General features: G+C 40.1%; 2 protein-coding genes across 15 annotated transcripts in view; both read right to left on the bottom strand.

The window, feature by feature from the left end:
• The window catches only part of FUT8 (fucosyltransferase 8), a 311,734-nt gene extending 306,111 nt beyond the window's left edge, over nucleotides 1–5,623 (bottom strand). For 7 of the 14 annotated variants that reach the window (XM_078448124.2, XM_078448121.2, XM_078448129.2 and 4 more), the window contains exon 1: nucleotides 4,301–4,889. The gene's annotated coding sequence lies outside the window, so the exon portion shown is untranslated. Of the gene's footprint in view, nucleotides 1–4,300; nucleotides 4,890–5,498 lie in introns of those variants that run through there. The other 7 variants (XM_078448128.2, XM_078448123.2, XM_078448134.2 and 4 more) reach the window with 2 other exon arrangements.
• Nucleotides 1–19,657, bottom strand: part of CHURC1 (churchill domain containing 1) — a 417,546-nt gene that overhangs the window by 31,481 nt on the left and 366,408 nt on the right. The window lies entirely within an intron of this gene.

Raw genomic sequence — 19,657 nt, 5'->3', positions numbered from 1 at the left:
TTGAGTGGGTTGAAAGGCAGTCTCTGCCCCTCCCCCACTCACGCTCTCTCATGCTCTCTGGCTGCCTCACAAAAATAAACATTTTTAAAAAATGAATTTCAAAAATAAAAACTTAAATGAAATTAACCATATAGCTCTACTTTCTGTAACAAATATGAGTAACTTATACTGAAATACATAGCATGATCTCATGGGCCCTATGTGTTCTCCCATTAACAGTAAAATGTACATTGGGTGCCTGGGTGGCTCAGTCAAGTTAAGCATCCGACTTTGGCTCAGGTCATGATCTCATGGTTTCTAGGTTCAAGCCCTGCGTCTGGCTCTGCTAACAGCTCAGAGCCTGAAACCTACTTTGGATATTGTGTCTCCCTCTCTCTCTGTCCTCCCCCACTCACTCTCTGTCTCTCTCAAAAATAAACATTAAAAAAAAATTTTTTTAATAGAAAGTAAAGTTTATATGAGTTACATGTTTAGAATATTGTAGATATTGATATAAAGTCATTTATTTAATCAAGGAAGAATAACCCTATGCCAAGTGAGTGATACCATTCGTTTTATTGGTTTGATCCCTAATCATTTCAAAGAGAAAATTGTGGGATATGGAGGGAGCTTGAGTAAGAGGGGATGTAGACTGCAGAGTAGAATATAGAGAGAAAGGAAGGTTGAGAGGAGCCTAATACCTTAAAAAATGTATCTTAAATGCATACTCATCCCCATACAATAGTCTTCTGTTGGGAATTTTAAAATGTTTTTTTAAAAATCAATTGTAAATATCTTTTACTTTTAGGCCTGTTTGTCTTATTATAGCAAACTACAATTTAATAACAACTCAAACTGCCAAAAAGAAACTATATACTTTATGGTACAGAAATATAAACTACAGACTCATGAAGAAGGGAACCAAAGGAAATCTTGTACTGGTCCTTTAAAGGCTACACCTACTATACCACTGACTGTAGAAGCCTGGAAGTTAGTATCTCATCTGAAGAGTACCAACAGAACCAGTACTGACGCATGTATTAATATTAATACTTGTAGTTTCAGAATTGTTTAGAATCTTAGTTGTGCTTTAAGTTTTAAAAAATTACATTTTTTATATTTATTCTTATGATTGTAAAATGGAAACTCTTTTATAAGTGTTCTATAATATGAAATGTGTGGATTTACCATTTAATTAAACCAGGAGATTTAGTAATGCAGTTTATAGTAAATCAAAAATAACCACTTAAGAACTGGAAAAAAATACATAAAAATAGTCTGGCATGTCTTATAAAACATTGTTTAATTTACAGCATATACCCCTTAAAAGTGGTAAACATCTCACTACCATACATCTCACAGGTATGGCCATTCCTTTCAAAGAATCTATTTTTTTTTTATTTTATCAGCATTGAGATTCAATTTACATAATGGAAAACAATGGAGAACAAACAGCCCAGCCACTATTTCCAGAAAAAAAAATATTCTAATGATTTTAATACATACATTATCAATTTCTAGCCTTGAATATGAATATGTCCACTGTGAGAAGTAAAATAACATATCTAACTTATTACAGTTGTGAAATCTAAATAAAGTACCATAAACCAAAAAATAATTGCTTTATAGTCAAAGGCACAAGTTCAATTTGGTAAAGCCACTGGACTCACTGCGCCATATTACAGAAGACAGAGGTTAAGAGGTGACCTTGGGATCCTGCTTTCCAGATGTCTGAAGGGTCCATTTCTTAATGAAATTATCTCTACTCTTAATAAATATTTAGCTTACTAACTACCCAGTCAATATATTCGTCTATGTAAGACTCTACTTGATTTTTGAAATTTTAGGACTATAGATATTATAAAGAAAAAATTTATGAACATACAACTTGCACAAAGGATTAAGATATATTTCCCCTCTGATGCAATGCACAAGAAGATTAAGAAACTTACTATCACACATTCTACATATGGGGCATATTTTCTGAGATTTTAAATGAGAAATTCAATAAACCTGAAGCATCTACTTTCTATTATTTCAGATCATGAAAAGATTTAATTTGTAATACTATATATATAATACATGTATATATATTATATATTATATATAATACATACATATATGTATTATATATGTATAAATATTATATATTATATATAATACATACATATATGTATTATATATGTATATATAATATACATATATATTCCACAAATAACTATATACAGATATATGCCCATATCAATTCCTTTACTCTTTTAATTAAAAATTTATGTTCCTTCAGGTCATAAAAATCAGGGTTTGGGCATTTTAAAAGTTCAAACACATATTAAGCTATGCTTTCTTTGCTTTGGCACTAGCTCCCCCTCCAGACCAACCTACTAATATAACTGTACTTAAAAAAATAAACAACAACACAAGTTTTTCCAAACCACTAGCAAATTTCAAAATTCACCTCTTTTAAGAAAATTCCAGTACCTTAAAATAACTAATTAAAACTGAAATCAAACACTGCATAATGTAAACAGAATTATTTTTTTAATTCCATACATCTCAAAAAGAACTGACCTGTAGGAAAATAACTTCAAGTGACTCTTTAAGAACATCCTAAACAATATATATAGTGCTATATTTTATGGGAATTATTTTTGAATCACTATCCTAATAAACCACAATATACTCATGTTAACTCACTACTTGATCAAAGATACATTTTTGCATGTTTCTGCAATCTATGCAAGTTTCATTCCAGCTGTTCAACTCTTCAAGTACAATTCTCAATTTATAAAAGCAGCAAAAGGAAAATCCAGGTCTCCAACCATCTTCTATGTTCCTTACAGCCTATTCATTTTTAACTCCCTACATTTCTACATACTAAACTGTAAAATAACAAATTCAAATGTTTGAATGCCCACCTTATCCTTAATACCCTAATACTGTATTTTCATATTGAGCAATTAAGACTTTCTATACACAGTTCATGGTATATCTCATAAGGTTAGCAATGTACAAGACCTTATCATTTAGCATACGTTTTAGGGGTTTTTTTTAGGTTATTTCAGAGAAGGGAGAATACAACTTACTCTATTATTTCAGTGCAGCACTGTTATGTTTAACTTCTCTCCTAAAATGTTTTCTATATAATGCACCCTTTAAAAGAATTATGCGTCAAAAACATGAAATTTAAATTTAATCAAGAAAATAAATATACACTTAACCCCAGGAGTAACAAGAAAGAAAAAAAAAAAAAAAACTGCAATGAAACCTTGCCTACAGTTTCTAAAGACAGCCAAGTTAAAGTTCGGTCAGTTACCCTTGATGAGCTTAATTCTAAACTGACAGAAAACTTTTGTTGAAATTTGTTCTGCGTTACCTTGAAGTTTGGGGTTATTACTGGAGATTCTGAATTTCCTAGGTTCGCCTCCTTGAGTTGGCTTAAGTCAACTGTAAATTAATTCAAACATGGATAGAAGAAAACACCTCTTCGTGCCTTTCTCCAAGGCCTCAATCAAAAGTCTAATAATATACGGCAAAACGCTAAGAGCTCACCAGGGATAAACCCTAACCAAGTCACTGCCATTTAACTTACACTGCGTCTCTGACGTTCTGTATGGCTGAAGATTGCATGCAATCCCCACAGTAAAAGAACAGGTGCTGCACCCGACAACCCACTCACTCTTGCAGGACAAATCTTCTTTAATAAATAAGGGCTCATTTAACCTTCCCAAATAAGTTTAGATACTCAAAAGCCGCCAGCTCATCATTTCCACATCAACTGGGGGATGCAGTGGCACTCACGCCTTTAACTGCCCCGGCATTGGCCCCTCGCCGGGAGCGGATCTTTGTACGGGTCCACTCCCCGATTTCTGGCCAGAGAACCCCTCACGAAAGCCGGAAACGTACAAGCATCCTCCTCCCCACAGTCCGTGACTACAGGGAACGAGTTGCTGGCAAAAGGGCAGGTAGGTGGAGAGGAGAGAAGAGGGACACCTCCCACCCCCGCCCCCATCATCCCTTCTCCTCTCCACGGCTTCGGCCCCTGCCCGAAGCAAGGATGCGCGACGCCGAGGACACCCGCGGAGGCAGGCGCCCCTCACCCTCAGCTCGCGCCCCCGGGCCGCGCCGGAACGTCCCGGGGGCTTACTCCCCACTTTTCCGGGAGCCGCTGGGTAAGCAGCAGTTGCAGCAACAGGCCCGGGGAACGCCTGGGGGAAAAGAGCGGCGACTGCCCCAGTCACATCCCCAGAGCCTCCTCAGACCCCGCGCTAGCCCAGCCCCAGACCCCGAGGCGCGCGGGGCCCGGCTCCCAACGCCCCCTTACCCGAGGCGGGAGCAGAGGCGGTCTCCGGCGTCCCCAGTTGCCGCCGCCACCGCCGCCGCCACAGCCCTCAGCTGCAGCTGCCCCGTTGGGGAGTGGGAGGGGTGGCTGGGTGGAGGATGCTACTCCCGACTGAAGGGAGACGAAGAAACGGAAACAGGAACCGCCGCCGCCGCTTAACGGAGCCTTCGGCGCCACTGACTGAGCGAGAGCGCGAGGCGGCGCGAGCGGGGCAGTAGCTGACAGCGCGAGACCGAGCGCGAGCCGGGTCCCGGGCGCGCGACCCCGAGCAGCGCCGGCCCCATTCCGCGAGGAGAGGAAGGGGACGGGTTGACTGGGGCTGGGAGGGGGAGATGTGGGGCGGGGGCCTGGAGCTTAGGGAACCTGGCTACTCGGGTCTGCCGGAGATAACGCGCGCACGCGCCGGAGCGGCTCTGACAACGAGCGCAGGCGGGGAAGCCTTGGCTAGCGCAAGCGTGCGCGCGCGGGTGGGGGCGCGCGCCCCTCAGCGTTACAGGCTTCTGGGAGAGGGCGCGCATGCGCCGGCGGCTGCCACCTACGGCGACCCTGGCATGTGCCACGGCTTCTTCCCGCCCCCTTCTAGCTGAGCCGTGGATAGCGTAGCTGCAGCATCCGCTGCCAGGGAGCCGCGGGCCACAGAGGGACCGGGAGACTTCCAACAGGGCAACAACTGCGCTAGGGCGCCGGCTCCTACACGAGCACAGGCCGCCCTCTACTGCCTTCAGGCCGGAGACTGCTGGGGGCGAGTCGAGCCGAACTCCCCACTCCCGGGAGCGCCATCTCCCGGGAATGCCATATTCTCGATAGCCGGGGGAAGGACTGGCCCATGCCAGTGCAGCCCGCGGCCCTAAGGAGCACTAGTACTGAAGCAGGCTCCTTGCTACTTTTTAGAGGTGATCGCTGCTGCTCAGCCCCTGCAGCCCAGGTCTGGCCGTTCGGCTGCAGCTAGCGGCGTGACCACAGAATGGCATCGCACCCACATGCAACTAGCGGAGCCCTGTTTTATCTTGTGAGAACTGTTTCTACATCTGCCCCGACAGAAAGACCTCCCACAAGGGCCTGAGTTTGATGCCTAGCCTCTCTCCCGACCCGCGGCTGCGACAGCCCCTTTGAGGCGGAAGTTTATTCAAAACGGGAAAGAGAACTTTGGGGAGGAGGGGTTCCCTAGGATGCTTCCTACCCGCACGCACTCGGGAAATTCCTGGCGCCCGCGATGCAGAGCAGTGGGCCGAAGAGCTAGGTCAGACCGGCCCAGACGGTGAGCTGAGCCGGAGGACCTAGGCGCGCCGCCCCGGCACACAAAGTAGTCGCGGGCCGAGGGAGGGGGTGCCACGAGGTCCAATCAAAGACGCGAGCCATGTGAGTGGAGTGCGAGCCGACCAATCAGACGGCCGGAGAATGAGCTTCCCGTTCCCAACTCTTCCCTGTAGCCTCCGGACCCAGATCCCAAGCCTAGAGCGCGGTACCGTGGAAAGCGAGATGGTGCCCTGAGGACAGAAAAATTATTTCTCTAGACTTGGGTGTTTTTAAGTGCCTTGCTTAGGTACTTATCCCAGAACAAATAGCAGCGGCGTTTTAGATGCTGAGTATGAAAAAGATCACAGAAAAGAGATTTACAAGGCACTGGTCTGCCAAGACTGCAATCTGCCTAATAACATTCATAAATTTACAGTGTTTATTGAGACCTTTTTATAGGCCAGGAACTGTATTACAGAAAAAACAAATAAGATAACTACTGATTTCCAAAGAAGAAAAAAAAGTTCCCTGCCCTCAATAAGCTCAGATTCTTGGGTTTGCTGGACCTTGTGACTCTGATATTTATTGTCAGTCCTTTAACGAAAAAGCTCTCAGCAAAGTAGTTTACAGTAGTTTTTATGGCTGTTATCTCCCTGTAAGAAGATAAAACTAAGGGAAAAGTAGAGTGACCTATCTAAAGTCACACAAAAACAATATACTAGCATAATCAGAATTATGTTCCAGTTCAGAGAGCTTGTATATCCATATTCAACAATTTTTTACTGAATGCATGGTTGCTGTCCTCCACTAAAAAGGTTTCTGTACCAAGCTTACAAATAGAACGGAATTCTGCCTGGAGGGCCACAAGCTTTGGTAGTTGGAAATGAACAGAAATTTTAGGTTTATGCCAAAGATGAGGTAAAGGCTGAAGTCTTATAAGTCACACTCTAGATACTTTTTAGAAGTCAGAAGTGAGATGGATATTTACTTCTTAGTTTAAACAGCATGTTTAAAAATATTTTACCAAGCATGTTTAACTTTAAAGCTTACCTTATATAATGCTTTAAGATCTCCAACTTCAAAGCTTTATTTTACATTTGCCTCAAGACTTCCAGTTTTTTATCTGGCCTTCATTTTTCCTTTCCAAAAACGTAGGAATTAAAATACATATCTTCTCAGGGCACCTGGCTGGCTCAGTTAGTGGAGCATGTAACCCTTGATCTCAGGGTTGTGAGTTTGAGCCCCACCTTGGGTGCAGGGATTACTTAAAAATAAAATCTTTTCGGGCACCTGGGTGGCTCAGTTGTTAAGCATCCAACTCTGGATTTTGGCTCAGGTTATGATTTCACTGTTTGTGAGTTTCAAGCCCCACCTCAGAGTCCACACTCACAGCACAGAGCCTGCTTGGGATTGTCTCTCTCTGTCCTTCTCTCTCCCTCTCAAAAAATAAATAAACTTACAAGATAAAATAAAATCTTTTAAAAATTAAAAAAAAAAATTACTTACCTTCTCTACCTGCTTTTTCTTTAAAAAAAAAACAAAAAAAACAAAAAAAACAATTTCCTAGGGGTGCCTGGGTGGCTCAGTCGGTTAAGCGTCAGCCTTCAGCTCAGGTCATGATCTCACAGTCTATGAGTTCGAGCCCCGCGTCAGGCTCTGTGCTGACAGCTCAGAGCCTGTAGCCTGCTTCGGATTCAATGTCCCTCTCTCTCTGCCCCTCCTCTGCTCATGCTCTGTCTCTCTGTCTCAAAAATAAATAAAAACATTAAAAAAATTTTTTTTTAATAAAAAGTTTCCTAGGAATGTTTGTCCAAGATTTAGTGCACCTTGGTAGGATAGTATATGACATATTAAAAGGCCAATAACTTGGGTGTCTCTAGAATATACTCAGAAACTATCTATCTAGCAGCTCTGATTGTGCTGTGATGAGGCAATGTGCTTCTCACCCTGTGACAAAACACTGTTAACAAAGCCCTTTCCAGGACGTGCCCAGGATTGAACTGCCACCTCAGAATTGAAGTATCAGTTATACAACTGACTTTCGGAACAAACCTTTACCCACTGAGTTCCAAGCCAATGATGAATTTCCAAAAAAAAATTCCCGACAGTTCCAGCTTTTAAAAAATACATTTCTTTTACTCTCTCCAGAGAGGAATATTACTAAAACTCTGCCTTTCTCTTGCTAGGTTAAGTTTCTGAGAGAGCAAGTATCTCCAGAAGGTTCTAAACATTACTAGCCACCAGAAGACATCTCTATCAAAGGATGTTTTCTCCACAAGCTCCAGCTGCCCCACCCCCACCACCCACTGCTGCTCCTGGGGCCCTCTCACTCTCTCTTCTCACCCCAGCTGCCTGCCTCTGCTTCTCACCACTCCTAGTTTCTGATATTTGCTTAAGCAAGTACAAGTGTTCCACCACTTCCTCCAACCTTCCTTCACAAACTAGCTTTTAGACCCATCTTTGCTTATCTGGAAACTTAACAGATAAGTTCTGCTCAGCAAGAGAATGTGCAGAACATTCTTTATGTCATATTATCCCAAGAACTAATAGAACCTTGTCGATATGTTATATTCTTTTATGCAGCCTGCGTCAAATTCTTAGTCATCAACCAGAGCTGTGGGGTCTTGCGGGTGGGGCAAGAAGTTGTCAACCATTAGACAATGAAAAAGATGAAAATGAAAGTTAAAGTGAATACAGGAGTGGCCATTTTATTGAGAGATTAGCTAGATCAAAGTTAATGAACTTGAATATTATCACATTTCCAAAGTTGTGAACATTCATGCAGGAACTAGTTTGAAGTTTACTACTACCATTTTATTAATGACTATAATAAAAATAATAGCCAAAGTGTAATATTGCTGAGTGTCAGGTACCATGATAAACTCTTGCCTCCATCATTTAATTCTCAAATCAACCCTTGAAGTAGATCCTGTTATTATAATGGAATCTATGAGGTCACAGAGAAGAGTTAAAGAGGTTCTCAGCATTAGCTACTTACCAGATCGTTTAGAAATGTTTCCATCTCGACCAGTGTGAAACAACTGAATGTCAGTCATGGAAACTTTCTTCATAATCTTTAATTGTCCTTATTTTCTAAGTACTGCTCTGGATACATCTACTTAGAGGATTCCATTTTGCAGGAAATCATTCAAAAGACAACACTGTTTATTACATGCAAAAAGGTAGACCTTGAGATAATCATTTAACCCATTTGGCCCTTAGTTTTCTTATCTGTAAAATAAAGGGGGTGGTCTAGAGAAATTTTGGTTCTTTGCCTGTTTTAAAACTATAAATCTAGGGGCGCCTGGGTGGCTCAGTCGGTTAAGCGTCCGACTTCGGCTCAGGTCACGATCTCGCGGTCCGTGAGTTCGAGCCCCACGTCGGGCTCTGGGCTGATGGCTCAGAGCCGGGAGCCTGCTTCCGATTCTGTGTCTCCCTCTCTCTCTGACCCTCCCCCGTTCATGCTCTGTCTCTCTCTGTCTCAAAAATAAATAAACTTAAAAAAATAATAAAACTATAAATCTAGCCAGCTTGACACACCACTGCCAGCAACCAAAACGAGATATGGAAAAACAGTCTATACTTTGAAATCCAGTAAACATTTCAAAGTCACTTTGAACCAACTCCCTAAATAGAAATTCAGTCTACACCCACTCATTAAAGAGAACAATCTTTCCAATCAGAAGAGTAAATGAAGTGATTGATTTAAAGACTAATGAAACTATCTCTTTCTATGACTTTCCTCCATGGCTGAAATCTCTGTCTTCTTCATTGAGATAAAGCATCATATAATGTAATTATTCACATCCACTCCTCTTCCTTCCTCATTAATAGAGTTCGTTTTTTGTTATGTTTGTTTGTTTTTTAGGTAACCATCCAACCTCTAGCTATACAAGGGCAATTGAATTAGCCTGTCAATCAATAAATTAATTCCCTAGTATGGTAGAGACTTGCTTACCCTCTTTCCTTGCATATAAAAAGATTACATTTTCACAAATACATCGCTACTGCTCAACTCTACCCTTGCAGTTGAGCTGAACCATGTGACTAGTTATAGTCACTAGTCTATAGAGGGTTGTAGGTAGAAGTGGTATGTATCACTTCCAGCTATGGAATTTAATTGCAAGTATAAGTTCTTACAATGTTTACTCTTCCCCAGTATCAAAACAAGTATTATTGAAGATGATAGAGCCTGTGTCAGCCTACGTGCCTAAAAGGGGACAATGTGGAACACCCTACCTTCCATCCTCATCAGGTCAGGATGGATACATGAGTAAAAAAATATACCTTTATTGTTTAAACCACTGAGATTTGGGGTTGTTTTTTACTGCAGCGTGACCTGGAATCTAGGTTATATTAGGTCTTAGACAATTCTAATTCTAATTCTAATTCAGGTATATCCTAATATACCTGAAAACCATGATAGCCCTGGGGTGTACTGGCCCAGTCAGACTGAAGGAAAGGATTTTTACTCCCTGCTTAGAGGAGAGGATTCTCGCTTACCAGGTACAATGAGTCAGCGCATAATAGAGATTGCCACTGGCAGCAATCTAACAAACACAAGAGGAATTAACCTTAAAATGAAGTCAACACACTGAAGATGGCAAAGAGGAAAACCCTTGAAGATATGTTTGAGCTGCAGGTTGTATCACTCCTGAAGGCTACTCTTCTCTGGACTTCTAATTCTGCAAAATAATAATTTTGTTTGTTTCTCTGTAACACCATAAGCAGAAATTACATCGTGTATATCTTTAATTTCATCACAGTTCATAACACAGATATGACTCAAGAAGCACTCAAAAATATTAGATGAGGGGCGCCTGGGTGGCGCAGTCAGTTAAGCGTCCGACTTCAGCCAGGTCACGATCTCGCGGGCCGTGAGTTTGAGCCCCGCGTCAGGCTCTGGGCTGATGGCTCGGAGCCTGGAGCCTGTTTCCGATTCTGTGTCTCCCTCTCTCTCTGACCCTCCCCCGTTCATGCTCTGTCTGTCTCTGTCCCAAAAATAAATTAAAAACGTTGAAAAAAAAATATTAGATGAATTAAAATTGTTTTCATATCATAGCTCATACTCTTGCCTTTAAAAATAAAACATTACCTGCACTAACAAGGGGGGAAATTAATGTAATACAACCCAGTCTTTTTACAGATGAAGAGATTAAGACCCAGATACACTACAAGATTCATCAAGTTCACATAGCTTTGTTAAGGCAGAACTAAGGGGGGAAAATAACTAATAATTGCTTCATCAAAAATAACCATAGTTTCTTGGGATACCTGGCTCAGTTGGTTAAGCATCTGACTTTGACTCAGGTCATGATCTCACAGTTTGTGAGTTCAAGCCCCGGCATCAGGCTCCGTGCTGACAGCTCAGAGCCTGGAGCCTGCCTCAGATTCTGTGTCTCCTTCCCTCTCTCTCTGCTCCTCCCCCACTCACTCTCTCTCTTTCTCTCTCTCTCTCTCTCTCAAAAATAATAAACATTAAAAATTTTTTTTTTTGAAAACATGACCATAGTTTCCAACTGAAGACAGAGAAGCAATGAGACAGTATATTACCCTGGTAGTTAAAAATGCTGAAGTTAAAACAAATGTAGTTTACTTACTAGCAATATGTTCTTGGACAAGTTACTTAAACTCCCTGAGCTCAGATTTTCCATCTGTAAAAGAGGATAATAATCTCTAGCTCATAGAGTTGTGAGGAATAAATGACTCAACATGTAAAAAGCACTCAGCACAATGCCCGACACTTAATAAACATTCCATAATTGCAGATCTATCAAATGGTGTTTATTCATAGCTAAATCAAATTTTTTTTACATTATCATAGATCCTGTTCTCCTTTTTAATTCAGACCACTGACCTGTGTTTTTCCAGCATGTATAATTCTAGTGTAGCCTATACAATTGTATAGCCAGTACCTGCTCCTCCCATTTCCACACATCTACCATATTATGGCAGCACAAAAAGCCTTGTTACTACTGACTGGCCCTTGGCCACAACTAACTGGTCAAGAAGTGGACACTTGACCCAAGATGGGCCAATGAAGCTAGTCCTCCAAGATTTTTAGACTTTGTAAGAGAGGTCATCGCAAGTCTCAGCTAGATATATAATCTAGAAGATGTCATAGGACATGTTTTGGTTTTTGAGGGGGGTGGTGGTGTTTGTTTGTTTTTGTTTTTGTTTTTGGCCAAGTGGAGAAACACATTCTGAATTGAGAAAATACAGTCAATGGACAGAGGGAAGAGGAGAAGATGAAGAAAGTGTCTTTGTTATACTGGAGTTCTCAGCTCCAGGTTTCCTTGACCATTGGCAGAATCTCTGCCTTTCCTTCTGCTTTGGGTTGTCCCTTCCAAAGTTTCCCCCCAATATTCTTCTAATATATTCCCTATTTTGCATAAACTAATTTTAGGTGGGTTTATTTTAGATCTGATAAATGCAATGGTATGCGATATTATGTTATCATCAGTAAAAAAAATAAGAAAAGGAAAATCCTTAAATTCATTATCTTAACAACTTGAGTGTTACTTCTAAGAATATGATCAAGTTTATAAAAATGAATCAATAAATTTTTATCAACTATATGTAATGTACCTGTAGCAGAGACTCCAATTATATCCCTATATCTGTTTTCTCATTCTTCCATAAGAGCCAACCCCCAATTTTCAGATGGCCATATTGCCACTTAGCTAAAAACGAGTATTTTCTAGTCTCCATTGCATAGGTGTGGCCACATGGCTAAATTCTGGCTGTTGAGATCTAAGCAGAAATGTTGTGTGGGACTTCTATTTTAAAAAATAAAATTGGGGCACCTGGGTGACTCACTTGGTTAAGTGCCCAACTCTCGATTTTGGCTCAAGTCATGATCTCACTGTGAGTTCTAGCCCCACATTCACTGTGCAGAGCCTGCTTGGGATTGTCTCCTTCTTTCTCTGTCCCTCCTCTGCTTGCTCTCTATCTCTCTTAAAATAAATAAAGACAACCATTTTAAAAAGTTATAAAAAGAAAGGAATATACGCTTCTTACCTGTTCTCTGCATCCCGGGCCATAATGTGATGACGGGGGCCCTTTCAGCCATCTTGGACCATGAGGAGGATAGCCAAACCTTGGAGAGAGCATAATAGTGAGGAAGGACCTGGCTCTCTGACAACTTTGCAGAACCTCCATTGCAGTCTTGGGCTGCTCACCTCCAAAATTCTTTTATGTGAATAAATAAATAAATATATAAATAAATAAGCTTCTCTCTTATTTAAGCCATAGTTTTCGAAATCTTTCTATTACATGCCACAGAAACTAATCCTGATACAATACCATAGTAGTTTGATAAATTATGTTAAGTTAGATCTTTAATGCTCCGCAAAAAGAGAAATTAATCCAAAAAGATTTGAAAGAAATGTAACAAAGACAAGTACATACTACTCTATTTAAAAATTTTAACCAAAAACAAAGATACAGACCAGGAGTTGGAGATGGGGGGAGATACAGACTGGGGAAAGATGGGATCGGAGCAAAAGGAAAAAAAAAAAATCAGAGAGAAAAATTCCAGCCAAGAAAAAGAGTTACCACTGTCAATATGTTATAAATACTTGCTCCAATAAGAATGAGTCTTGCTAACATCACCAAAGTTCCAAGGTTCTGCGTTACAGGGGCAAAAACTCTATCTTACGAGTTTACCAGAAGGAAAATTAGATTCGGAGGGAGAAGATTAACTCTAACCAAACTGACAAAAGTCTGAAACACCAGAAGGTCCCTTGAGGGCAGAGACCCTGCCTCTCTGTCTTGATGACCACTGTGTATCATACTTGCTGAATGAGTTAATTAATTTTCATTGCGATATAACTGCCAGGGGGATCAAGCACTCGTAACCTCTGGTTAGTCAGGATCTTCTAGTTTCCATGAGGACAAGGCAGTATAGAGTAGATTCAGAAAGTAGATTCTAACTGTATTTGAATCCAAGCACTGCCACTTAACAGCAATGAGACCTTGGGAAACTTTTTGAAACTATGTGTCATTTTTTCATTCATGTAAAATGGGAATGATAATATTATCTACCTCATCCGTATTGTTATGATTATAAAATGAGTTATTACATGTAAGGCTCTTAAGAACAGTACCTGGCACAGAGCACACAACAAATGTTAGCCATTTATAGCTTTACAAAAACCTTAAGCTAAAGCAAGCCTTTGTGGACACTATTATTATTATCTGATCTACATCCAAAGTCAAAAGGACATGAAAACAGAATCTCAGGAAGAAAAAGAAACAGGTGATTGACAAGATTTCCTGAGCCAAAGGTTGAATGTCATTTCAGTTTTGCAGTACATTCTACAACACAAGTGTTGGTATTTAAAACAAAGAGTAAAGGTTCTAAAAACAACACCCTATAAACGGCGCTGACACAGTTTACAAGTCTACTCGTAAACTCGTGTACATTGGGTCAAGTGGAGCCAACATACTCATATTCAAGGCTGAATATGAATTCAGATCTTTTAGTTTAAAATACACTCCCTGTCTTTGGGGGCACTTCCGTCAAATGGCTGAAAGTTCATCCAACTTATTCGAGCTCTTTAAGGTGCAAGGAACCAAGTAACTTGGTTACTCCAAGGAAAAGGGGATTTGAACTGTTTTCATTTCAAAATACATGAACCAAAACTTATCCTGTGGCTGAACCACTGAGGCAACTGGAGATCTGCTGATCCATGTTTTCATCCCATGTCATTTTCTGCTCTTCTGCTCTTCTCTCAGTACCAACTGACTTCCATTTTTTGTTTTACCTTTTGGTTTCTGCAGGCTCATGATTTCCGTTCATTTATAACTGCATCTTTTTCATAGCATAAGACACAATCTTAACTTTCAAATTCTCAGTTTCTTGATTCACATTCTCCACAGAGGGAAATCGTGTTGGGTCTTCATGTCTTTCTCTATGAAGTCACATAATAGGTCTTTGGCCTTCAGTCAGGTGTTAATTCTGGTCCAAACTACTGTGTCAAAGTGGTGATGGCTGCCCTTTCAGCAGGGGCTTTGTGCCTGAGCATGGCAAACTCTTTAGCAGAAGTAGGGGGTGGGTACACACAGGAATTGACATCTCTAACATCCTGCTGTTTTCTTTTCCTTCACTTTCTCCTTCAGTTGTCTATAACTCTCCTCAGCCCACTAATATTCACATAGGGATCTTACCACTCTGTCCTTCTCTTCTCAGTACTTATCAATTCAACTCAATTCAATCTCAGCCTCCACATTGGTCTTTGCTAATTTTCCAATGCATTGTTTCCAGTAAATGTTTTCTTTATGAAGTCAGGTGGACTCTGTTGGAGTTTGTCTCCACATGGACCATCTAGCTTCTCACCAACGAAATAACTCAGCCCTCCCCTTATGTTGTCACAAAGTGAGCTTGGAAGAAATCATGAGTTATGTAAATGCAACACTCATAGCTTCTTTTAAAATCAGCAAAAAGGGGGGGGGGGGGGGCGGTGCCTGGGTGGCTCAGTCAGTTAAGCGTTTGACTTCGGCTCGGTCATGATCTCACAGTTCGTGGGTTCGAGCCCCGCGTCGGGCTCTGTGCTGACAGCTCACAGCCTGGAGCCTGTTTCGATTCTGGGTCTCCCTCTCTCTGCCCCTCCCCAACTCACGCTCTGTCTCTGTCTCAAAAATAAATAAACATTAAAAAAAAAATCAGCAAAAAGGTGAAGCCCTATGATAATGGAACAAAACTGTCTTCACATAGGAAAGACAGATATTTTATTTTATATTTTTAAGACAGACATCTTAAAAGCTAATCTACAGACAAGTTTCATTAAAAGCTGATTCTATCAGGTGTTGAAACACAGGGTTTATGAATATCTAATATATAAATAGTGGCAACAGAAGTCCTATGGCTCTGACATAACAACAAGGGAGATGTTTGGTGAGCACTAAGGCCTCTGCCACATGCAGTAGATAACCTACGCAATAACATGTTGCATGGCCCTGGAGAAAATAATTTAAACGAGAACAACCAGAAGATGAAATGGACAGCAGGAAGTAAATTTTAGAAATTGTGAAGAATGTGGTAACTTATGATGTGAAAAAGTGACTAAAGATGAAGGAGATTTAGGGCTTGGGTGACTAGTTATTTGATACCATTAATATAATTCATAGTTCAGTATAATCACATGTAGAATTCAGGTCTTCTGATCCCAAACCAATATTCTGTTCATTCTGACAGGCTCAATGTTTTGTTTTCGAAAAATCAAAATCCTAACAAAAGATCATTGAGCCAGAATGGATTCAGCATTGTATCCCCAGTGCCTAGATTAGTGCTAAGCCTATGGGAGATGCTCAAACAACATTAAATGAATTAATGAATGAATAAATGAATGAGAATGTGACTATTTCAGCAGAAAGGATTTGACTAAAAAAAAGTCGTTTTTGTCCTAACATATTGTTAGAGCCTGCAAATGGTTTCCAAGGAAGTTGTAATACCTTTTAATAGCTATTTTTACAGTATCCTGAGAAATTTTATACATACTTATGTCCATATTCCTAAATAACAGAAGAAATCCAATTAACTTTGTCTTTTCTTTTATAGGAGTATTTTTCATTTTAAGAATGAGGGCCTAATAAAACAATCTATGCAGCCCTCTCACTTTTAATATTCTGTGTGCCTCTAAAACAAAATGTGCTTGATTAGTTCTCCCCTCCAACTTACAATGAATGCATTTACTAACTTCTCTCAGATAGATTTGGCTGTAGTGACCATATTTCAGTCACCAAATGGAGTGAAACTAAATCTAACAATTAAATCTGTTATTTAAAATCTGAATTTTCCTGGAAAGTCTAAGACACATGGAAACCATAGGGATGAGTCTGAAATATTTATTTAAACTATGCATGATTCCTCATGATCTTGTAACTAAAGTGTACTTGGCTGTATATCAGGGCCAATGTTCACCAATATGGCAAAATTCTGATTGGTCGGGGTCTATTTTGATTGTCTGAGACTCTGCAATCAAAATTTGAATATTCAAAGAGTACCTTTGTCTTCTATGAGCTTAACTTAGTAACAAAGAGGCTAACTGGAGCTCTGGTAAACAGGGTTGCACACAGATAATTTTGATTTTGTAGTAGGAGAGTTTTTAATCCATTCTTCATTGTCTCCCAATTACCACTTGCCACTTTGCCCACCAAAGGACCTGGGATAAACTTTACACTCCTCACAACAAATCTAAATTCCAATATCACATGCAGATGAAGACAAGTTTTTACAGATACAAACTAACTTGGAAAAAAAAAAAATATATATATATATACACACACATATATATACGTATATATCTATATATCTGTATACGTAGATACATATATATGTATATATGTATCTACGTAGATACGTAGATACGTATATATCTATATACGTATATATATATATATGTGTGTGAATGTGTGTGTATATATATATATATATATAATTTTTTAATAGTTTTAGCTTTAAGTCAGTCATGCTCTGGAAGAGTAGCATTAACCATATAATGATGTCTGGAGGTAACTTCTGCATTTATAATTCATGACGTCCCACCTATACAGTTCTAGAAAAACCAACATGCTAGATACAGATGCTCATTAAAAGGCTTGCACAAGAGAAAGGATATTACTTTTTTTATTATAATTGAAATGAAAGTTGAATAAAGTGCATCAGATTTCCCATAATAACCTTACAATCTTCTTCAAATGCTAGAGTCATCTTCCAATGCTTTCTAGACTCAGAGCAGCACAAGTTACTCTCATCCTTTATATTTCCCAGCCTCCTTGCTAGTCTAGTTGGATCCATGTTCTGGCCAACAAGATGTGGACAGAAATGATATTAAGTCACTTCCTAATCTGGTTATAAGTGTCCCTGTGAGAACCTCCAGTTCTTTCTTCTCCTTCCTTGGTGATTTTGAAGATCAGATGGTCTCATTATAAGATAGAGATAGGTTACCTGTATCCCTGAGGGTCCACTAGGAGGAGAATCACCCTACAAGCACCAGACTGTGACATGAGCAAGGAATAAATCTTTATGGCATTAAGGCACTAGTGTAAGTTAACCAACTATTATAGTGGCTAGCTAAAATCTAGCCCCTGATTTAGTCACCAAACCATGTGCCTTGGCACAGTCTTTTGCCAAAATGAGTGCCCTGGTCTGCATCCCCCCAGGGGAGGTACCTTTTCTAATTCACATGTAGATGCCATATGGGCTATCAGTAACCTTGACTGTACCCCCTCTCAATTGATCACCCTGTCTCTACTCTTTCCCCCCTTCACAATCCCTCTATAAAGAACTGTCAAAAAAAAAAAAAAAAAAAAAAAAAAAAGCTGCCAGACTAATATTCCTAAGGCATAAGACTGATCATGACATTTCCTGCTCAGAAAGCTTCAGAAGAGCCACACTGCTTCATGGATTAAGCCCAAAATATTTAACATGGTCTCCAAGACCCTCCACAATTCATTTAACAAACCCATCTATGCATCCCAATCACTACCTTTATCTTCCCACTTCCATGTTCTCCATCTCTGGAAGCTAGTGTGGCATAAAACCAGGAGCTCCCTCAGTCTGACTCCACATAGCAGGTGCACCCCAGCTCACATCCAGCATTCACTGACCCAGCTTATGAAACCTCCACCTTCACTCCCTCCATGAATTTCTATAGTATGGAATTTCTTCAAGTCCTCAAGCCTTCAGGACTCACCTTTTCCTTTAATATCCAAATTAAAAGGCTCAACTTTCATCCTATGTGGTAAAGGCATATACATGCCTGTGGTTTATTTGTGGGGGGAGAAGGAGATTGGTCTCACAGTTGTTCTTGAGGTAAGTCCATCTATAGCCTGTTCCTCCATTCTGGCTCTGCAGCCTAGCAAGAATTCAACTGTATTCTCACTCCTTGTTGGATTCTACTCGTGTGGAGCATGTCAATAGCAACTCATCTTACCATGAGGAACCAAGAGATGAGGGAAAGACAACATAAAATGCATCTACTCCTCCTCAATGAGCAGCTAGGATTGGCAGATAAAATAGAGGAAGTCCAACTTAATTTGAGTTTCAGATAAACGGCAAATTATTTTTTAGTATAAGTATGTGTCCCAAATATTGCATAAGGCGTATTTATGCTAAAAAAATTCCTTGTTGTTTATCTGACACTCAAAGTTAACTGAGCATCTTGCATTTTTATTTGGCAGATCTGGCACTATTGGTAGTGTCGCCCTTTTGTTAAATTCTTGATCTTTGTCTCAGATTGGAGAGGAAAGCAGGACTCCTCCTGCCAAAAGCACTGCCATATATATATATATTCCACCTGCCAAAAGCACTGCCATATATATATATATTCCACCAAAAACACTACCATATATATACCATATATATGTTATATTATGTATTTGTATCAAAATGTATTGTATATTTATATCAAAATAACATTTCCCCCTTCAATGGCAATGCTTTCCTTCCTATTATTCATGTGTTACAATGATTTCTACACAATAATATCTCCCATATGACAAAAATAAGCCTCTTGAAGTCAGGGATGTTATTTTTCATATTTTTTCATTGGCTAGTTAGATTTTTGAGGCATCTTTCTGGCACTAACTATCTCCTTGCTATATTGGCATTTCAAGAATTCAAAACCAGCAACAGCGCCAGAAATTTTAAAGCAGATAACTGAGTCAGAAGAAAATGCCTTAGGCATGTGTAATAGCAAACCCTAGCACCTTTTCTGACTTGCATCAGCCTTGGATTTTTACTTTGGGACTTGCACATATGTTTCCAAATATCTTCCAATATCCTCCAGGAAATAGTTGGGTGCATTTTACATGAGGTGCATCAGACACTCGTAGGAACACACAGGTTACGGCTAAAAGTCATTCTTTTAAGATAGCTTGCCAGACGTGTAATTCTCTTCCTAAAACATAATAGGAAGCATCCCCACTTTCTGGGTGTTATTGCACTCTTCCAAACATATTTACACATTACCTGCGGCACTGGAAAGGAGCAAGCTGGCTACAAGTTAATGTCTTGTGAATCACACAGCCTCACTGCTCAGCTCCTACATCCTGTGTTTTCTTGGTAGCGCCTCTGGAAGCCAGAAAGAAGGGTGGGTT

Source organism: Panthera onca, chromosome B3 (assembly GCF_046562875.1).
Source record: "Panthera onca isolate mPanOnc1 chromosome B3, mPanOnc1 haplotype 2, whole genome shotgun sequence".
Taxonomy (NCBI): Eukaryota; Metazoa; Chordata; class Mammalia; order Carnivora; family Felidae; genus Panthera; species Panthera onca.
This window is presented reverse-complemented; position numbering and strand designations above follow the sequence as displayed.